Source organism: Desmodus rotundus, chromosome 2 (genome assembly GCF_022682495.2).
Source record: "Desmodus rotundus isolate HL8 chromosome 2, HLdesRot8A.1, whole genome shotgun sequence".
NCBI classification, from domain to species: domain Eukaryota; kingdom Metazoa; phylum Chordata; class Mammalia; order Chiroptera; family Phyllostomidae; genus Desmodus; species Desmodus rotundus.
The window spans coordinates 68,955,355-68,976,505 of record NC_071388.1 but is presented as its reverse complement, the minus strand read 5'-3'; the positions used below and the strand labels follow the sequence as shown (position 1 = coordinate 68,976,505).

Here is a 21,151-nt window from a genome sequence, read left to right as displayed (position 1 = left end):
TTTTTTTTTTTTTTTACTTTTTATCTTTAATTTAAAAAAATAACTAAAAAAATATATAATCCAGCATTTTACATAATACATACTTTCTTAATATCTGCAGGTAAGATGAATAACAGAAGGCAAAGGCAAGTATGCTGTATTGCTTCTCTTTGGTAAGTCACCATTATTATCCCCTGCAGAAACACAGGATACATGTAAAATCAAACAAAACGCAAACCATGGTCTTAAAATAACTGTCCCTTAATATAAACAATAAAAATATGTAGCAATAAAATAATACAGTAGGTGGATTTTCAAACTGAATGAAATTTATAATACTTTATACCACAGGGGTTACAGTAACAAGCCACTTTCCAAAATTAAGGTCTGCAGTAATAATTCGGGAGTGAAGAGGGAGACAGCCTTTTCCTAGTTATATCCTGGCTGTTTTTAACTGAATAATATCACATTCAAGCTCTACCTCTCAGATGCCATTATAAGGAAAACAAAATCCTTTCCCTATACAAAAACTTTGTGTTACTTACAAGTCAATTTTCTGATTCCCCCCACCAAACACATGTTTTATATGTGGCAATTCAGCTTTCTTAAGTCAAGATTTACCATCTAAACTCAATGTCCCAAAATAAAAAAAACATTTCCTTCCACTTTACAGCAAAGATACATAGTATGGCTCTACTAAAGCAATGTATACATGTCAAAAATAAAGATCAGAAAAGCAGAAGAGTCCATTTGACACATGGCAGCTTATATCTAAATATGTACATGTATATGTTTCACAGTTAAACTTTATAGAGAAATTGCATTTTCAATGTTCAGAAATATTTCTCCTATGATCTATAAAAATATTTTAAAAACTGATCAAAATGCAGTACAAGAACATATCAAGTTAAATAAATCTTTTACACCTTGATAACCAGATATTTGAAGTCAGTAAATCTTGAGGTTTGTGGGAAGTGTGCTCTGTCCGTCCCTACTAGTAGGGAAGGCAGAGTCCTCTAAATATGATAGGAGAAAAACTCCAACCCTTTGGGAGGAACTGGCAGCTCCTGGACTTGTTGGGTGGGCATCACTCTGGATTGACATACGACTGAAATGCTGAAAGCTAGGGATTTGCCTTGGAGTGGCCCAAAAGTACACACTTCCATCCCGTGTCCCACCAGCTAAAACACTGCCATCAGTAGAAAAGGCACAGCAAAGACCATTGCTCAAAGGTGCAACTTGTACTGGATAATCCTCATCAATTCCCCAGAACCTCACCATTTTATCATCAGCAAGCCTTGAAATATGCAGTCTGTCACAACCGAAAAGATACAGCCTGCACTCATCTGTCATTTGCTCCTCCAACAAATACTGGAGTAGGTGGGGAAAACATGCACTCAAATTCCATCAGACTATCTCCTGTATGTGGATCTCAGATATATACTCAAGTATCATAATATGTAGCAGCCAGTAAAGCTCCATCAGGAGAAAGTCACAAGCTACAACATTGTGGTAATGTCCTTCTAGTTTCCTTGTCTCCTACAGTACGTGATCTCACAATCTCTTTCTGGTTGACTCTAGGGGGAAAGCTGGCCATATATGGGGCACTGTCTATTCTGGGGGTGTGGTCTCATTTCCAGTTTTTTTAAAAGACAGCTAATGTCCTTTTTAGTGACTATACTAATTTAATCATTTTGATGAAATTACATGAGTAAGTAAAAAATATTGGTTTGCAATAGTGAAAGAACTGGTTTGTTGATTTACAAGAAAAATTGACTACAGATTCTTTGGCTATATAGACATTCAGATCATCGTGTTGTTCACTGGCTCTTCTGGTATTTCATGATATACCCACTTAACACATAGTCTGCCCTCTTTAGTTTTTCCCAACATCTTAGTTTCCAAAGAGTTTCAACCCAAATATTGTGTATATCCCACTTCTTGGTATTAAGAACTAAATGCAACCTTTCTTTTGTCTGTTTCCTAGGGGAGTCCCTTTGATGGTACATCACCCTGGGAAGAGTTGTCACTTGTTTCCTAGCAAGTAGATTTGTAACAATTTCTGGGGACAGTTTTCCAGCAATTTCTATGGATGGTACCTCAGTGACTTTTCTGTCACAATCATGGCCAAGATTGTGTTTCTCCGACAAGTCTGATCTAGCCCTGGGCAGTCCTCTTCCGTGGGTGTTCTATCTCTATTCTAGGGGCAGTAACTATACTTATATGTGGTTCTTATGTCTTCTAGAGTTCTCTCATACTAATTTCTCATTAGTCTCATCCCCTGTCATACTTAATAATTATTTATATTAAAGTCTCCAAATCACTGTGTGCTTTTTACCTCTTCAGTGAATCCCGATTAATACATGTGAAATGATGTCAAAGTGAGGTTGAACAAGATTTTTACTTCTGTTGACTGCTTACTAATAGATTAACCTTAAAAATAATAAATGAGCCTTGGCTGGTATGGCTCAGGGGATTGAGCTCCAGCCTGTTACCCAAAGGGTCACCAGTTCAATTGACCATCAGGGCACATGCCTGGGTTATGGGCCAGGTCTCCAGTGGGGGACACACAAGAGACAGCCACCCATTGATGTTTCTCTTCCCCTCTTTGTCCCTCCATCCCCCCTCTCTAAAAATAAATAAATAAAACCTTTAAAAATACTAGCAATAATAAATGATAACACAGGGTATTGTGGCAGAAAACATAATCTTACAGAAAAAATAGTGAAACTTAAAATGAAGAGGGAAGGAGCAGGATGCCAATGTCCTCAGCCAATGCAATGAAATCAACAGATGGTCAGAAAATGAAGTGATGTTCAAGGACACAGGGAAGTTTGTTCAGATGAAGAGTAGTCATTTAAGATCTATTCTCTGCAAAGTCTTATCTCAGAATATTTAAGCTATATATCGAGAATCCAAAAATTTATGGATTTATGATAATGTGTCATTAAACACTGAAACAAAAAAATACAGAGTTGAGAAAACATTGGCTACTAATTTATCTCCTGTCCTACCTTTGTTTTATACTCAGTGAATGCAACATTTTTCACTAGAGACGACTGCAGAGAATTCCAAGAGTTCAGCTAGCATATTTTTAGGCAACAATAGCTATTCGTGTTTGAATAGTATCCAGTAACCTTGGGTATGTGGCAAGAACTGAGGACAATGTAACCAGAATGACATATTCCTAGCTTGTAGGGACAATGCTCTAAGCAACTGAGGAACCCAGTCAGAGCTCAGAATATGTGGTTTTAGTGAGAGTTATCCATAATTTTTTTTGTCCCCCAATAGCTATCTCCTACCCTTGATCACTAGGATGGGCACAGGATGCAAGCAGGCAAATATAGTTCTATTCTATTTACTTACATTATGGTTATATCAGCATTGACATGCTGAGAAAATTGTTTCCCCTCTTACTCTTATTGACAGTCCCAGCTGATTCAGGTTTGATTTCTGTTATTTCCAATTTAAAAAACTCTGGTTGATGTAAAATCTAGCATTTTCCATCACCTCTTCAATGTGAATAGTCTTTGTTTCCACTGTATCCTCTACCATATTTCTACATATTTAATTGGTGTTAATATCAGATGGCTCATTGGCTTTAGTGCCAGACCAACAGAACATACATAACTGCAGGAGATGAGCATCACATCTCAGGTGTGACTTAGAGGGAGCAGCAGGTAGGACTGTGGCCTCATGGGTTAATTGTAAAGTAGCCAAGTTCCTAAGCATGCAGATAATTTGGAGGAATTTTAGGCAATACCTTAGACATAGAAAAAGAGAGAAAACTCTAGAAACTGGAAAAATAAAACTTTTAATCAATCTTTAGAATGTGCTAATCTTCACTAAGCAAGAGAAAGAGACTTGGATAATAATCATTGATAAATCAGTGATAAGCAAGTAACCATAGAATAGGTGATGTATTATGATCTAGTGCCACTATATTTCCATACTGATGGTATTGTGAGGAGCAAAATTTATAAAAGTTATTAATAAGGGGTCATTTTTTAATCCCTCTCAGGATTATAGAGAACACTGTTTCCCATTATAGTAAAGATTGAGCATAACCATACCTCTTTATACGCTCTTATTCTGATTTGCTACATTGTTTTTGTTGACAGTTTGCTAGTCAGCTTGAAGAGTTAGTAAGTTATATAGGTATAAGCCATTATAGTGCCTTCACATTTACAGGTACTTGAGGTATAAGGCATAACATTGGGTACATTAGATACAATTTTATGACTTCATGACAAAATTACTTATGGCATTTATTGAGTAGATAAAATTATTGTATCTGCCCTGGCTGGTGTGGCTCAGTAGATTGAGCACTGGTCTGCAAACCAAAAAGTTGCCAGTTTGATTCCTAGTCAGGACACACGCCTGGGTTGAAGGTCAGATAGATCCCCAGCTGGGGGCATGTGAGAGGCAACCAATTAAAGTTTCTCTTGCACAGATATTTTTCTCCTCTTTTCTCCCTCTCCTTCCCTCATTCTAAAATGAAACAAAATCCTTTAAAATTAAAAAAAAATTATTGCATGCATAACTTATTTTTTATTTTTATTTTAAAACATTGTAATATTTTTCTTTTGAAAGCCATCATATACCATATTACATTGGTTTTGTGAATAATCAGTACTGCTATTCAAAGACAATGCTCTTAGAGTATTGTGTATTGTCAGATTAATTTATCAACTCATCTATCAGGAATTGCATTTAATGTTTTTATTTTAATTTATGCAACTGCAAAGTTTTATATACAGTTACTGGATAACAAATTGGGTATAAAATAACATATTTTTAGTGAGGATAATGTTTTCTAGTACCCCCAATTCCTGGGTGTTATCATTTAAGTATTTAAGATTTGATGCGAAAATTATCTACTAAAATGTCAAAAATAATTAAAGCAAGTAAGCAAATGCTGAAACAAATAGAATGTTAAGATTATTTTAATTAGTCCATTAGGATATATCTGCTTTTTAATACTGTCTCATTAATTTTGTTTGACACTAAAAATATACCTTCCATTTCATTTGCTTGTTGCCATGTGTGAATTAATATTTTCCATAGAATAAAAAAAAACTAAGTATAAAACATATTTAATAAAATTGTCATAGGAAATATCAAACTAATAAATTTTGTACTTAATTCTATAAATCTATTAATTCTTATATGTCTGTGAAATGTTTGTTTTTCAAAGTTCACCAAAAGGCAATAGTAACATTTTTGATAAGGATGATTTTAGGAAATGTCTGTTTATTAGAGCAGCTGCTGAAAATGTACCAGAATGAAAGTTATAGAAACCTGGTTTAGCCCAAACATTTCTATGATCTGAAACCAGCACATAACCACAGGATATAGGAAATTTATCATCTCATGTTTTCCATGGGTTAGGAGTCCAAAACATTTCAGCTGGGTAGTCTGCGTAGGATGTGCCGAGGCTGAAATGAATGTTCGTTGGGGGGCTGTCCTCAGCTAGAGGTTTGAGTTGAAAAAAGTCTGGTTCCAAGCTCTCTCTGGTGGTTGGCTGTATTTATTTTCTTGCAGCAATATGATTGACGTTCCCTTTTCTCAGTAGTCGTAAGCAGGAGACCTTTCTAAGCTTCTACAGATCATACTCAGGTCTTTGGCACATGCCCCCTCCATAAGCCTTCTCACATTCAGGTATCTTTCCTCTACAATACAATAGGCCAATACCTTTTAAAAGCTCACCTGATTGGATCAAGCTTACCCAGAATAATCTCCTTTCTGATTAATTCAAACTCAACTGATCTGGGGTCTTATTTGTATCTGCAAAATCTCTTTAATTCTGCTTATTTTCGAAAGAAGGGAATGATACAGGTTGTGTATACCAAGGTTCAAGATTCTTGGGAGGCACCTCAAAATTCTGCCTACCAGGGTGGTTTTGCTAATAGAATGTGATTGGCTAAGGGAATCCAAACCAAAAGCTGAACAAAATGCAAATATCTTTACTTCTTCATTATAAAGAATTATATATAGTATTTTTGGAACGCTAAAATATATGAAGTATTTTAATTATATTTCCCTTCAGTCCTGTGTAATGTAATCAATTAACCTTAATGTTTTAAGAAACACAAGTACCTAAAAGTTTAATGATGCCCAATGAACCCTTTACTGGAGATGGGATATGCTGTATCATTACATGTTTGATGGCTGGGATAAATATTCTGAGATAGAGAACTGAAATATTTCTCTACTTTGTTCTGATGTTCTTTCTGAAAAGAAGCATATATTTAGCTAAAATAATAATAATATGTAGTTTTATATTCCTTCATTTTGCTCACCAAAAATTCTACCTCATAATATCCTTATCCAGTAAATCTCTATAACGTCTGATTTTTTAAACCATTTAGGTATTATTTATGTAGTATCCAGAGAATCACAGACTTATGAAAATCTTAATGATTTACCAATATAGAGATGGTTATTATTCCTCTTTTAACAAATACTATGTTACTTCTCTTTCCACAGATGTCTACTGAAACTTGTACATAACTAATTCATACATATGTCTATCTCTAGCACACATACAATTTTTTAATTAAAAAATGTAGTTTTATTGAGGTCCAGTTATAAGACATTTTAAAGTATGTGGTGTCAGTGAGATGTGGAATGTAAAAAACAACAACAAAAAATTAAAATCTTAGAAAGAGAACAGAAAAATGGTTGCCAGAAAGTAGAGGATGGGACAAACGGAGAGAGGTTGGTAAAAGGATACAAACTTTCAACTGTAAGATTAATGAGTCATGAGAATCTAACGTAAAGCATAGTGACGTTAGTTTATAACACTTATTGTATAATTGGAATTTGCTAAAGAATAAAACCAAACTGTTCTCATCAAAATAATAAATAAATAAAGTGAAAGTTGTGTTAACAAAATGGTAAGAATCCTTTCACTATGTATACATTTATCAAATTACCACACATGTGATTTTAACAGTAATATCATAATGTCACAGAACAGACTGGGGGTAGGGGGTGTTGGTAAACAATATACTATTACAGACAGGACCCTCCCTTTCTCTCTGGGGGTCCCCGCTTTATAGGTTTGCACTGCCCACTGCCAGAGGAAAGACGTCTCTCAATGCCAAAGACTGGTGAAAAGGAAAGGAATTATTTATTTAAAAGTTATACAGACTTAGAGTAATGACTTAATGTCTTCATTAAAATACTAAAGTCCTTTAGAACACCCACAGATGCACAGTCCTTCCTTCTCCCTCTGCCTAGTCCGGGTACCGTATCTCAGGAAAAGAAGTAAAAGTCCGTGATTCAGGCTCCCGGGGACCCTGTTGCTGCCACAGGGTCCCCACTCTGCCAAAGCCACGTGGTTCTCTCTCTCCTCTTCTCCACCAAAGCCGAGTGGTCCTCTCACTGGTATGGCTGCCGAGCCTGAGGTTAAATCCCAGCTCTAGCCTTCCTCTGCAGCCCCATTTCCAACTCCTCCTACAATCAGTTACACCTGCCAGCATTCCCTATTCTTCTGGCTTTACCGGGTTGCCTAGTAAGTCTGGGTAGGTGTGGCCCCATGGTGTGGAGCCAATCTTCTCCAAGTTCTCATGCAGACGCAGTAACCAGGGGGTGTTGCTTCCCAGTTACTTCTTGGGTGGAAGACACTCCCATCTCCCTGGCTCCCACAGCTATTTAACATATCTATGAAACCAGTTAAAGGTTATAGATATGTTAAATGACCATGCCAGAGGCTAGCTGGACAGCTGCTGCTATGCAAAACTGCTCTGAATGGTCCTACTCCATGTGTCCCTTCCCCCAGCTCAGGTTTGTGGGGGTGAGGATCCTATGTATATTTTTCTGATATTTCCTGGACACCTTGGGTTCTGGACCCCATTACAAATCCCTATCTGAAGCCCCCCTCTTGGCTGTACCCTGTTACAATAATATAATATCTGATTTTTTAAATTAATATAGTCAATTATTAAATGCATATAAGCACTGTTCTAGCTATTAGGGGTATAGTAGTGAATATGCAGAAAAGGTTTCAAACAACATGAATCTTGTTTTTCACTGGGTGGATAGAAAGGAAACAACTAAAAAAGTCTAAGCAAACTCATCGCAAAGATTAGGAGGGGCAATAAATAAAATGAAATTTTGTAATCAGCCACTCTAGTTTATTAGATATAATTCTTAAAATTTTAACCTTATATTTTACTTTTTCTCAAATTTGGATAGTTTAATCTAAATACTGGTCTCTCTTAAGCTAGAAAAAAATTATCCATGAAACACTGACCCAATAATATTAATTTAATCATTTTTGAAACATTTTTATATTAATTATTCTATATAAGTTTTCTACTTCTTCTTGTATATGTTTAATGCTTATATTTTAAGAAGGTACATATTTCTGAAATTGGGTTTTTTAATCTGCCAACTGTTAGTAGGTGCCTGAAAATGGCTCCTAATGATTCCTGCTTCCTGTTAGTATATGTTCTTCTATAACTGAAACTGGAAAAGACACTGGAGTTCGGGCTGCCTGTCACTACCAAACCCAACAAGCAGAGACAGGGATTGAATCTTTAGGGGAGCTTTATTCAGATGGCCTGCGATCTGAGATGATGGTGTATTCATACCGTAACAGACCATCTTAAATTCCATTTTAAAAGGGCCTTTTTTTTTAATACTTAAAACTTTATTTATTTCTTATTTTTTCAAAGAAATTCATTGTTTATTTTTATTTTTTTATTATTTTTTTTATTATAAGGAGAACAAAGTGTAGGTAAGGGGTTTGGAATTCAGGGACAAGTTAATTGGATTCAGCATCCTAGCCCTGGGCAGTGGTCTTAAGCTGTGCCGCAGGCGGTGGTGTTTAGCTGTGTCCTGGGTGGTGGTCATCTCACCCTGGAGAACAATGGCTCAGATATCGTCTTGAGTTGCTTGCAGTCCTCCTGAGGCACACAGGTGGAACTGCTTATGGTCTCCTGGAGCCAGGGTGGGTCACACCCTCAGTTCCTGGAACAAAAGCCTTTACAAGCATTGATTACTAAGCTTATTAGCTATTACTTAAACTGAAATTTTCCAACTCTTAAGTCCCCTATCATAATCACCTCCCCTTGAGTGTAAGCAGGGTCTAATTTCTTTCTCCTAAAAAGTAGAAGGATGTCATTTGTTGTACTAGGATATTTAAAAACAACAACAAAAAAAGACTGTGTCTTGTCCTGACCAGTGTGGCTCAGTGGGTTGAGTATTGCCCCATAAAGCCCAAGGTTGCTGGTTCATCCTTGGTCAGGGCAAGTGCCTGGGTTGTAGGCCTGGTCTCAGGCAGGGAGCTGGGGGCATGTGTGAGAGGCAACAATCAATGTTTCTCTCACGCATCAATGTTTCTCCCCATCTGTCTCCTTACCTTCCCCTCTCTATAAAATAAATAAATAAAATCTATAAAAAAAAATTTAAAAGACTGTGTCTTTAATTCTTTCTCTGTCTCTGTTTCTCTCTGTTTTTGTAGGTTCTTTTTAATGAAGCAAGCTTTCTTGTTGTGAGCTGAAGCATGGAGAGTCCCATGTGGTAAGGATTAAGAAAGGCCACTATTGCCAGACAGCAAAAAACTAAGGCCCTTTTTCCAGCCTGTGAGGAACAGTATCCTAACAAGTGATTGAGCATGTAAGGAAATCCTCCCTCTGTTGATCCTGAGAGAATTACAGCTCCTTGCTGAAACTTTTGCAGCCTTGTGAAAGACCCTGAGCCACAGGAGATAACAAAATCACACTTGGATTTCTGAGGCACAGAAACCCTGAGATAATAAATGTTGTTTTAAGTTACTAAGTTTTGGAGAAATGTGTTTTAACTATCACTATAGAATTATATATAACTTTCATTTTTGGTTTTAATCTTTACTGATTGCCTGTTTTTTTTTCCCCCCCTCCGTAGCTACTAATCTGTGCATTTTGTCTGTCTTTTTCCTTGAGTAATTTTCAGAAGTCTTTCTGAGACAGGATAGAAAAATTCCTAGGCAAGAGGAATGGGAAGTTAAAAAGAGCAAATACTGAACAATTTACAGCCAGATAGTGAATCACAAGACCTTATCTCCGCTAACCAAGGACACTACAGAGCAAATGGTTTATACCTCTCCTCCCTAACTAGAGAACACAGAACCTCCCTGGCCATAAACCTCAGGCCTCTAGGGAAGATAGGAAGAGGAACTCTAATGCAAACAGAGATAATATCGAAACTCTGGAGCCAGTTTGGTAAGAAGCTGCGGACTGACTTCCCTTTCAGTGCCCCCTCCAAAGAAAAATACCATTATCTGCTGTCCTTTTAAGACTTTCCCCCTCCCAAATTCGTAAGGTTCCCCTACATAAACTTGCTTCTGAAAGCTCAAGGTAAGGTGGGTAAGTGTTTTAACCGGCCACCTTCTCAGACTACTAGCCTCTGGTGTGAACAAAAGTGCAGTTACAATCCAAGCCCTGTCTCTGCTTTTTGCCTCAGGGGTGACAGGCAGCAAGAGCCCCAGTGTCGGTCGCCTCCAGCTTCATTTGTTTTGTCTTTCTCTTTCTGTTTCAACATTTTCAAAGAACGATATTTCAGATTTCTCTGCCTTTATGTTATTTATTTTTAACATTACATATTAATTTGTTACCTCTCTTAAATGTTTAAGGAATAAAAAATTTCTACCACTTGGAAACATCCAGGTTTACTTTGGGCAAAGTTCACAGCTTATTTTTGTGTTTATTCCATGAACATGAAAACAAAAGGTACATCTTTTCATACTTAAAAGAGTAGTTCTAAATGTATCGAACTAAACTGAGTTTCTTCAGATCGTTCTTTAACCTCTCTGTCTACTAGACAATTCTTATTGTTTAAAAGATAAGTTACCCTCCTTGCTATAATTTTATTCATAACAAATTTTTCTTGCATCTCTAATACAATTTTTCTTTGTATAATTAGTTGCTGTAGAGTTTGATATTGTTCATATATTTACCTTTTCTCATTATTTAATGCAATTTTTGTCCTATTTGTAATGATCACACATTTAATCTTGTTTCATATACATTTTGCCCATCCTTGATTTCTGTATTAGCTATCTCGGGCTACCAGAACACAACACCATCAACTAAGTGGCTTAAACAGACAGTTAATCTCTCAGTGCTCTGGCTGCAAGACCAAGATCAAAGTGCTGTTTGATTCTGATCCTGGTGAGAGCTCTCTCACTGGCTTGCAGACTGATGACTTTTCATTGTGTTCTCACATGGCCTTCTAGGTGCATGCAAGCAGAGAAAGAGGGAAAAAGAGGGAGAGAATAGGGAACAGAGGGAGAAAGATATCTTCTTATTTAAAGGCATTAATCTCAATCTTAGAGTCCCACTTTCATCACCTGATCTATTATCTCCTCAAGTGTTCATCTCCAACTACCATCACATTGGGTATTCAGGCTTCAAAATATGAATTTTAAAGGAACACAAACATGCAGTGCATCACAATTTTCACTTTTTTTCATCACAGTTTTAAATATATTTCTAGTGAGCATCTTTATTAAAATCCTTAATTCGATCTTTTTTTATAAGTCAATCATTAACTCATTTTTTAAATTTTTTATTATTTATTCTATTATAGTTGCCCCAAGTTTTACCCTTTGGCCCCCCTCCACCCAACCCCTCTCGCCCACAGTCAATCCCCTGTCCATTGTCCATGTCCCTGAGTCAATCACACATATTCTTTGATTAGTCCTTTCCCCTTCCTTCCACCATTCCTCCCCCTTCACCTCCCCTCCTATAGCTGTCAGTCTGTTCCATGTTTCCATGTCTCTGGATCTATTTTTCTTTTTGGTTTATTTCTTCATTAGATTCCACATATAAGTGAGGCCATATGATATTTCTCTTTTGCCAACAGGGTCATTTCACTTAGCAAACTAGTCTCCAGTTCCATCCATGCTATTGCAAAAGGTAGGACTTCCTTCTTTCTTTCTGCTGCATAGTATTCCATTGTGTAAATGTACCACAGTTTTTTAATCCACTCATCAACTGATGGACACTTGGGCTGTTTCCAACACTTAGCTAATGTAAATAGTGCTGCTATGAACATAGGGGCACATAACTTCTTTGGAATTGCTGTTTCAGGTATCTTAGGGTATATATTCCCAGCAGTGGAATTGCTGGCTGATAAGGCAATTCCATATTTTTTTAGGGAATTCCATACTGTTTCCACAGTGGCTGCACCAGTCTGCATTCCCACCAACAGCTCACTAGGGTTCCCTTTTCTCCACACCCTCACTAGCTCTTGTTGTTTATTGATTTATTAATGATAGTCTATCTGAAAGGCGTGAGGTGATATCTCATTGTGGTTTTAATTTGCATCTCTCTTTATGACTAGTGATGTTGAGCATCTTTTCATATGTTTATGGGCCATCTGTATGTCCTCCCTGGAGAAGTATCTATTCAGGTTGTTGGCCCATTTTTTGGATTGTTTGTCTTCCTGGTGTTGAATTGTATGAGTCCTTTATATATTTTGGAGATTAAACCCTTGTCCAATGTATCATTGGCAAATATGTTCTCCCATACAATTGGTTCCCTTTTCATATTGATAATAGTTTCTTTAGCAGAAACTTTTTGATTTGATGTAGTTCACTTTATTTATTTTTTCCTTTATTTCACTTGCCCTAGGAGATATATTAGCAAAAATATTGCTATGTGGAATGTCTGCTAGACTTTTATGATATCACAACTTGTATTAAAATCCTTTATCCATTTTGAGTTTATTCTGGCATATGGTATAAGTTGGTGATCTAGTTTCTTTGTTTCTTTTTTTTGGATGTACCAGTCCAGTTTTCCCAACACTATTTATTGAACTGTTTTTACTCCATTGTATTCTCATGCCACCTTTGTCGAATATTAATTGACCATAGAGACATGGATTTGTTTCTGGTCTCTATATTCTGTTCCATTGATCTCTATGTCTCTCTTATGGCAGTACCAGATTGTCTTGATTACAATGGCCTTGTAGTACAGTTTAATATAAGGTATTGTGATCCCTCCAAATTTGTTCTTCTTTCTCAGGATTGATGAGGTTATTTGGGTTCTTTTAGTTCCATATAAATTTGGGGGGTATTTTTTCTAGATCTGTGAAATAGGCCACTGGTATTTAAATAAGCATTATGTTAAATCTATAGATTGCTTTGGGTAGTATGGACATTTTAATGATGTTAATTCTCCCAGTTCATGAACATAGTATATGCTTCCATTTATTTGTACCTTCCTCAATTTCTTCTGTTTTCTGTAGTTTTAGTATGCAGGTCTTTTATATCCTTGGCTAAATTTATTCCTAGGTACTTTATTTTTCTTGTTCCATTAGTAAATGTGATTTTTTTTTCACTTTCTCTTTCTGATAATTCATTATCGGTGTACAAGAATGCCACTGATTTCTGACTATTGACTTTGTATCCTGCTATTTCCTGGATTCATTTATTAGGTCAAGCAGTTTTTTAGGTGGAGACTATAGGGGTTTCTATGTACACTATGTATCTTCTTTAGGCCTGTAATGAATGTACTTCAATACATTACAATACTCTTGGGACTTCCTTCTCTGTGTCTCATAGGTTTTGGGTTGTTGTGTGTTCATTTTCATTTGCTTCCAGATACATTTTGATTTCTTTCTTAATCTCATTGTTAACCCTTTCATTATTTATTAATATGTTATTCAGTCTCCATGTAGTGAAATATTTTTGAGTTTTTTCCTTGACATTGCACTCTATTTTCAAGCCATTGTGAACCAAAAAGATGGTTAATATGCTTTTAATTTTTTTTTAATTTGTTAAGGTTTGTTTTGTGTCCTACCATGTGATCTGTATTTGAAAATGATCCATGTGCATTTGAGAAGAATGCATATTTTATTACTTTGGGGTGAAATGTTCTGTAAATATCAGTTAAGTCCATTTGACCTAGTGTTGTACAATGCCAAATATCTTTGTTGATTCTTTGATTGGAAGATCTATCTATTGTTGCCAGTGGGGTGTTTAAATCCCCTGTGATAAGTGTATTGGTATTGATCTCTTTCTGAAAGTCCTCCAAGATTTTTTTATGTATTTAGGTGCTTCTAAATTGGGTGCATATATGTTTACAATGGTTATATCCTCTTGTTGGACAACTTCCGTAAGTATTATGTAGTGACCTTCTCTAACTCTTGTTATGGCCTTTGTTTTGAAGTCTATTTTGTGTGGTTAAAGTATTGCTATCCCAGCTTTTTTTTTTTTTTTCATGTCCATTTGCTTGGGATATTTTTTTCATTCTTTTACTTTCAGCCTATGTAGGTCTTTTGTTCTGAGGTGGGTGCTGTGTAGACAGCATCTATGCAGATCATGTTCTCTTATCCACTGAGCATCATATGTCTTTTGATTGAAGCGTTTAATCTATTTACATTTAAAGTTATTATTGATAGGTACTTGCTCATTGTTATTTTCTCCCTTGGTACCTATACTCCTCTCTCTCTCTTTCTATTTCTTCCTCTTCTTAAAGCAGTCCCTTTTATATCTCTTGTAGCACTGGTAGAGATGTATTCTTTTAGGCTTGTTTTGTCTGGGAAGCTCTCTATTTCACCTTCCATTTTAAATGAGAGCCTTGCTACAAAGAGCAGTCTTGGTTGTAGGTCTTGCTCTTATTACTTGGAATACTTTGAGCCAACCCCTTCTGACTTGTAGTGTTTCTGTTGAGAAGTCAGCTGACAGCCCTATCAGAGTTCTCTTGTATGTTACTAGCTATTTCTCCCTTGTTGCCTTTTTTTCTCGTTGTCTTCAAATTTTGCCATTTTAACTATAATGTGTATTGGGATGGATCTCTTTGTGTTCATCTTGATTTGGACCCTCTGTGCTTCCTGAAACTGTGTGACTTTTTTCTCTCACCAAGTTAGAGAAATTTTCTGTCATTATTTTTTCAATCAGGTTTTCTATGTCTTACTACTTTTCTTCTCATTTTGCTATTCTTATTTTGGGAATGTTGCTATGTTCCATGTTGTTCTGAAGCTTCCTTAAACTATTCTTAGTATTTTTGAGTCTTTTTTCATTTTGGTGCACTGACTGGGTGGGTTTTTTTTTTCCTACCTTTGCTTCAAGCTTGCTGATTCAGTCCTCTGCTTCATCTATGCTGCTTTTAATTTCTTCTAGTGTATTCTTCACTTCAGATATTGTATTCTTCATTTCCTCCTGGTTCTTATCCGTAGATTCTATATCCCTTTTCATGCTGCTGTAGTTCCCACTAAGTTCCTTGCAGCTCCCATAGAGTTTCTTCCAGTTCTCACTGAGTTCCTTGAGCATCCTCATGACCATTATTTTGAACTCTCCATCTGATAATTGCTTGCCTCAATTTCAGTTAGCTCTTTTCCCCAGGATTCCTCCATTCTGTTTGATTGGGGATTGTTTTTTTTTGTCTCTACATTTTCTGTGACTCATTTTGTTTGTTTCTGCATCTCAGATTGCACTGCTTTGACTGCCTGTCTTCTTGGGTTGACCTACTGTGGTAGGAGTTCTGTGGGACTCGTGGTGCAGTCTTTTTGATCTCCTGATCTTGATTTTATAAAGTGGCCCTTTATTCAGATTTTGCGGGCTCTCTTGTAGAAATTCAGCTTTGATTATTGATAGCTCCTTCATTTTGGGTTCTCCCCTCTGGCTGGCTGACTGAGAGTCACAACCTCCACTACATCTTCTGTGCTGTTTACAGGTGCTGGCAGAACAAAGCAAAACTACCCAGTAACCCAAACCCAGGCCAAAAGGAAAATAAAATAGCTACATAACATGTCAGCAATATTAATAGTAAGTGAGCAAAGATTAATAAAGGTGAAGATTGATTAAGAATATTATAAGATAGTAAAACAGAATATTAGATGTCTAAAGGAGAGAAAAAGTGATTTTGAGAGGGCAAATGGAGGGGAAATAATAAGAGCAGGGAATAGAAACAAGGGTAAGAAAGGGAGAAAATAAAATTTAAAATATGAGTTAAAAAGGGAAGGGCAATGGCAAGTTGAATAAGAAAAGGGAAATGTACAAGTTTTGATATAAAATAAAAAAAATAGAGAACCAATAGGAACAAAATTGAAGAAAAACCTCAACAGGGTCTATAACAACAACAGATGAGCAAAGACAATAAAGATGGAAAGAGAATAAGAGTATTATAAGAACAAGAAAAAAGAATATGAGATGTCTGCACTAAAGAAAAATGATTTTGAGAGGCTATAGGGAGGAGAAATAAGAGTAAGGAATAGAATCCAGGCTAAGAAAGGGAAAAAATAAAATTGCAAACTCAAGTACGCAAGGGATGGGGGAAGGAAAGATGGAGTAAGGCAGAAGGAGAGTAACCTATGAGATTTGAAATTAAAAAATTACTGAACAAATGGGAATAAAATAGAAGAAAAACAGCAATAATTGCTATATCCACACCAAAGGTGGAAAGAAAATAAGAATACGATAAGAAAGGGAAAAAGAATATGAGCTGACTAAAGGAAAGAAAAATGATACTGAGAGGATAGAGGGAGAAGAAATAGTAAGAGCAAGGACTAGAAATAAGATATACAAATGGGAAAAATAAAATTTAAAATGAAAATAAATCAGGAAGAAGGCAAAATGTAGTAAGACAAGGGAAGGGTAAAATATGCGATTTGAAATTAAAATAAATTCTAAATAAAAGGAATATAAAATACAAAAATATAGTGAATTAGTTGGAATGCAATTGAAGGAAAAGAAGAATGTTAGAAGGCTATGTGAGAGAATAAATAATGCAAATACTGAAGAAGAACAAGGTGGAATGTTTCTCAGCAGAGTTTGGTGTTTGCCTTCTGTCTTCTTCTGGATCCTCCTCTGGCTTTTTATCAGCTCAAGGTCCTGGGGTGGATCATCCAACTCTGGCAGCATCTCATGTATCACTTTCACCTGCCTCTATAGGAAGGAAGCTTCTGTTGTGATTGGGAGGGTGGGATCCCTGGTTTTCCTCTGAGAGGTGCTGTTCAGTCTTCTGGGAAAACTGTGGGTGAGTTCCCGTGCCCCTGAGCTACCCATCTTGGTCTGTGCCAACTTATGTCAATAATGTATAGTTTCTAATGAACTAGCTGTCCATTTCAAGGGTGGGGACAATCAGTGTAAGAGGGTCAACTCTTTCCTGCTTGGTGCTGATGGCAGCTCTGTGTGAGAGAGAGGCTGACAAGGACCCTAATTCCCCCTTGTTGTATCAATTTCTGATCTCCCTACCTTGCTGGCCTCAGTGGAATAAGGCTGTAGGAAACAATGTATTTTGTCCCCCTGAGAGAAATTCCAAATGGGCCCTTTTAGAGTTTCTCTTCTTGTGTATCTCCTGTGGATATGCACCTTGAAGGAGATTCTTGAGCCAGTCCTGCCTGTTCTGCAGAACTTCCCCAATGGATGCAATGCTTGCAGTCCTGCAGGAGGTGGGGGCTGGGTGCATCCTTCCCTTTCCAAAGGTCTGAACTCTGCCAGGGAAGGAGATTCTGCCTGGCTGTAAATAATCTCAGGAGCTCAACTCTTGTCCACCTAATTTCCAGCCCACTGCCCTCACAGTAGACACAGTCCCAAACTCTCCTTTCTGTGTAGCTCCTGGCTTGCTAGACACACTGGGCTGGGATTCAGAAATCCCTTTGCTATGCAGTTTTCTGATTTCCCTGCCCAGCTGTATTCAGTGTGAGCAAACCGCGCTTTCAATGTTGTCCTGTTGCTGGCAGGACAACTGTGCTCAGGTTCCCTACCCAGCATGCTTCGGCCTCCCTTTTAAAAAGTCTATCTGTGGCACACCCACTGCAGTACAGAGTCACTGTCTGGTTTTCCTATGCATATTACCTCTCCAAAAAAGGCAAAAGTCTCTCACAGTCATGGCTGGCTACAGCCTGCCTCCACACAACTCTGGTGTAGCTCCTGATCATTTTGGGAGATAGTCTCCCCCTCTGTCTCTGTCTCTCAGGTACTCTCCCAGTTAGCATTTGGCATTATAGCTAGGGACATGCTGCTTGCTGTGTGTGTGTGTGTATCCTGGATGTCCCTGACTTTGTATATCCTCCCGAGTCACTCCCAGCCTAGGTCTGAGGGTTCTTGCCTGGGACTGGGTCGCCTTGCCCTGAGAGGGGAAGGAGCTACAAAGCTGTGATTCCTGACTAGTTTCTTCTCTGCTGCAGCATTGTGAAGCACTTCTGTACTCCTTGGCTCAAAACTTTATATCAGCTAACATTCCACTGATTATTGAGGTTATTTGTAGGAAGATCAGCTGAGAATATGAATTGGGGGCAAGAGCAAGTGGACTCAGCTTCCACCTGCTTGGCTGCCATCTTCTCCCCTCTATCAGTCATTCACCACTTAAAGATAATATGATTAATAATCGTATATTATAGTTTTCAAAAATGCTGATACAGTTTTCAATAAAAAAAAGAAAGGAAGAACAAGAATGTAAAGAAAAAGCAAATGGCAATAAATTTGCAGACATAATTTAGTGTCATCTGTCCAGGAAACATAAGGGAATTAATCTTCCTTTCTTGTTTCTTATGTGTCCACTCCTTCTCTTTATTGCATCTGTTGATTCTTCAAGCAGGAAATATTTCCTCTGAGTATACATACTTTGGCAAACTTTTTAAAACTTCTCAAATTACATCATCTCTTTTTTGAAAGTTGTACTAATAAAAAATATTTCAACTCTGTTTTTATTAGGCTAGTTTTGTCACACTATATTTAAATGGCATATTTTGTATCATTTGTTCTTTAAAAAGTACGGACTTCTCATTATGATTTACTAAGTTGCAAATATTTTTTCAGAATATATATAAAATGCAAAATTTCAAACAAATATTCATGGAAAAATTAAGTAAGTGCCAGTGTAAGACATGTCCAATCCTGCAGAGAATTTTTGTAAGAGTTTATTTAAGCCAAACTGAGGACAATGCTGTATAGTAAGATCTCAAATGGTCCAGACAAGGACAGCTGCCAATTTCTTTTATGCATTTGGAATCAAGGAGAGAACCAAAGGAAGATTGTATGAAGGTAAGAGAAAGCAAGGCATAGATTGGATTAAAGAAGAGTTTTTGTGGATTACAATATAGTTAACAGGATTATATGCTCTTTTAAAGGTGGTTATGTTTCCAGGGGTCTGAAAAAGAGGCATTTCAAACTGTGTTAACCTAGATGCACAAAAACAATGAACAGGGCTTGCTAAAGGCAAAGGCAGACCTTTTACTAAAGAAGTTGTATGCCTAGGGCACGACCACCCACTATGATCTGCCTAGTTAGGATTTATGATCAGTTCACCCTCTGAGGTTACTTTTAGTTCAATTTATTACAGTACTTCTCCTTTGTTCACATATGAATGTAATATTCAATAATTATCAAAATTAACCATGTCCACTTTATCTATTTATATCTATAGTTTTTTAAAATATAAACCTATATAGAGAGATCTAGATATACAAAGATAATAGTAGAAGAATCATATGTAAATATTGCTATTTGTTTGGAATTAGTTTTAAAACAATTTTTAAAAATCATAATACCTCACCACTAAGTATGCATCTTATTTTATAAAGTATACTACCCCACATTCACATTATTAAATTTAAAACTACTTCTTAAAATTATTTAGTATGTATTTCATTCTCAAATATACTACTACGACAGAAATATCTATTATATGTGTGTGTTTTCAAACAGGTTTACTTAATGTACTTGGCTGTTATATTTTATTAACTTCACTTTGATAAAAAATAACTTTGTAGTAAAAATACAAAACCAATTTATGTAGAATGATCCATGTTCTGGATTTGTATGATTAATTTGTCAGGGTGTTATTTAACACCTTTCTCCATTCCCTGTATTTCCTGGAAACGGGGGGTCAGATTGTTCTAATCTAATGGACTGCAAGGTTTCTTTTTTTCAAGGTTGCAAATGGTACCTAACAGTCCTTTGTCCACTTGAAAAGTTCAGAGTCTAGTCCTTTCAAGAAATCATACACTGGTTTTGCCATAAGTCCAAATTTTGGAATCCAAATTCAGCAGAACCTTGTAATCCCTCAGAACCCATGAAGCTGTCTTTAGTTTTCTGGGATTTCCATTGTTGCAATGGCTTGTTTTCTATCTGCCATCAAGCTACCAGTACCCTGTTCTAGCTGAAATCCCAGTTACATCACCACCTATTTACAAATTTGGGCCTTGTGAAGAGATACCTTATATCCGCTTTTTGCCAAATGATTTAGGACTATGATGGTGTTGAGCAAACAGCCCTCATAAGTGCTGCTAGTTATCAATATATTGCAGAAGAACTCTTGATTTCAATTGAATATCCTTAAAGCCCTTGGCTAACACTTCAGATATAGTTGGGGAGTTTTTAATCCTTGTGGCAACACAGTCCAGCAATATTGGAGCACGGCTTCTGTTTCTGGATCCTGCCATTCAAAAGAGAACAGTGGTTGAGTCTGTTCCCCTATTGGGATGCAGAAAAAGGTATCTTTCAAGTCTAGGACTAAAAACCATTTTTTTCTCTCTCCGGGAATGATAGTCTACAGTGTATAGGGATTGGACACCATAGGATGAATGTCCTGAACAATGTCATTTATGGCTCTAAGATCCTGTACAAATCAATATTCATCCAAATGAGGCGTTGTGACTGGCAAAATGGGAGTGTTATAGGGAGACTGGCATAATCGAATTAGTCCTTCTGTAATACTGGCTGAATCTACTCTAAAGCCTCCTTTTGGGGGGTTTCTTCCATAGGATCAGCATCTCCTCTTTTAGGTTAACTTTTATGGGTTGGATGTTAACCACTTTACCTGGGGTTCCATGAGCCCAAACAGTTTGTTTGTAGATCACAGGTGGGAAGAGTTCACCTCTGGGACCTTCTGGGCAAGTCAGGAGTGCCTGGAACTGGAGAACATGTTCCAGCGGGACCTCTACACACAGTTGCTGCTATTGGGGAGAAAAAGTTAGTTGGGCATGCAATTTTCAAAGTAAATCTTGGCCCAGCAATAGAATAGGGCAGTCTGGCATATAGAGAAAACTATGTACAATCTTTTGATCCTCAAGCTGTCATTCCAGGATGCTGAACGCCTGTTTTTGTAGTTGTCCAGTCACTCCAGCAACCGTTACCATATCTGAACTTTCCTTTGTTACTCTGGTATTCAGCACTGAGTATATAGCTCCCACGTCTACAGGAGAATCAATTAGCTTGTTCCCCACCATTAACTGT

At 37.0% G+C, this 21,151-nt stretch overlaps 1 pseudogene; it reads right to left on the bottom strand.

Moving 5' to 3' along the window:
* Positions 1-995: 995 nt before the first annotated feature.
* LOC112302563 (WD repeat and SOCS box-containing protein 1 pseudogene) lies at positions 996-15,250 on the bottom strand (annotated as a pseudogene).
* Positions 15,251-21,151: the final 5,901 nt, after the last annotated feature.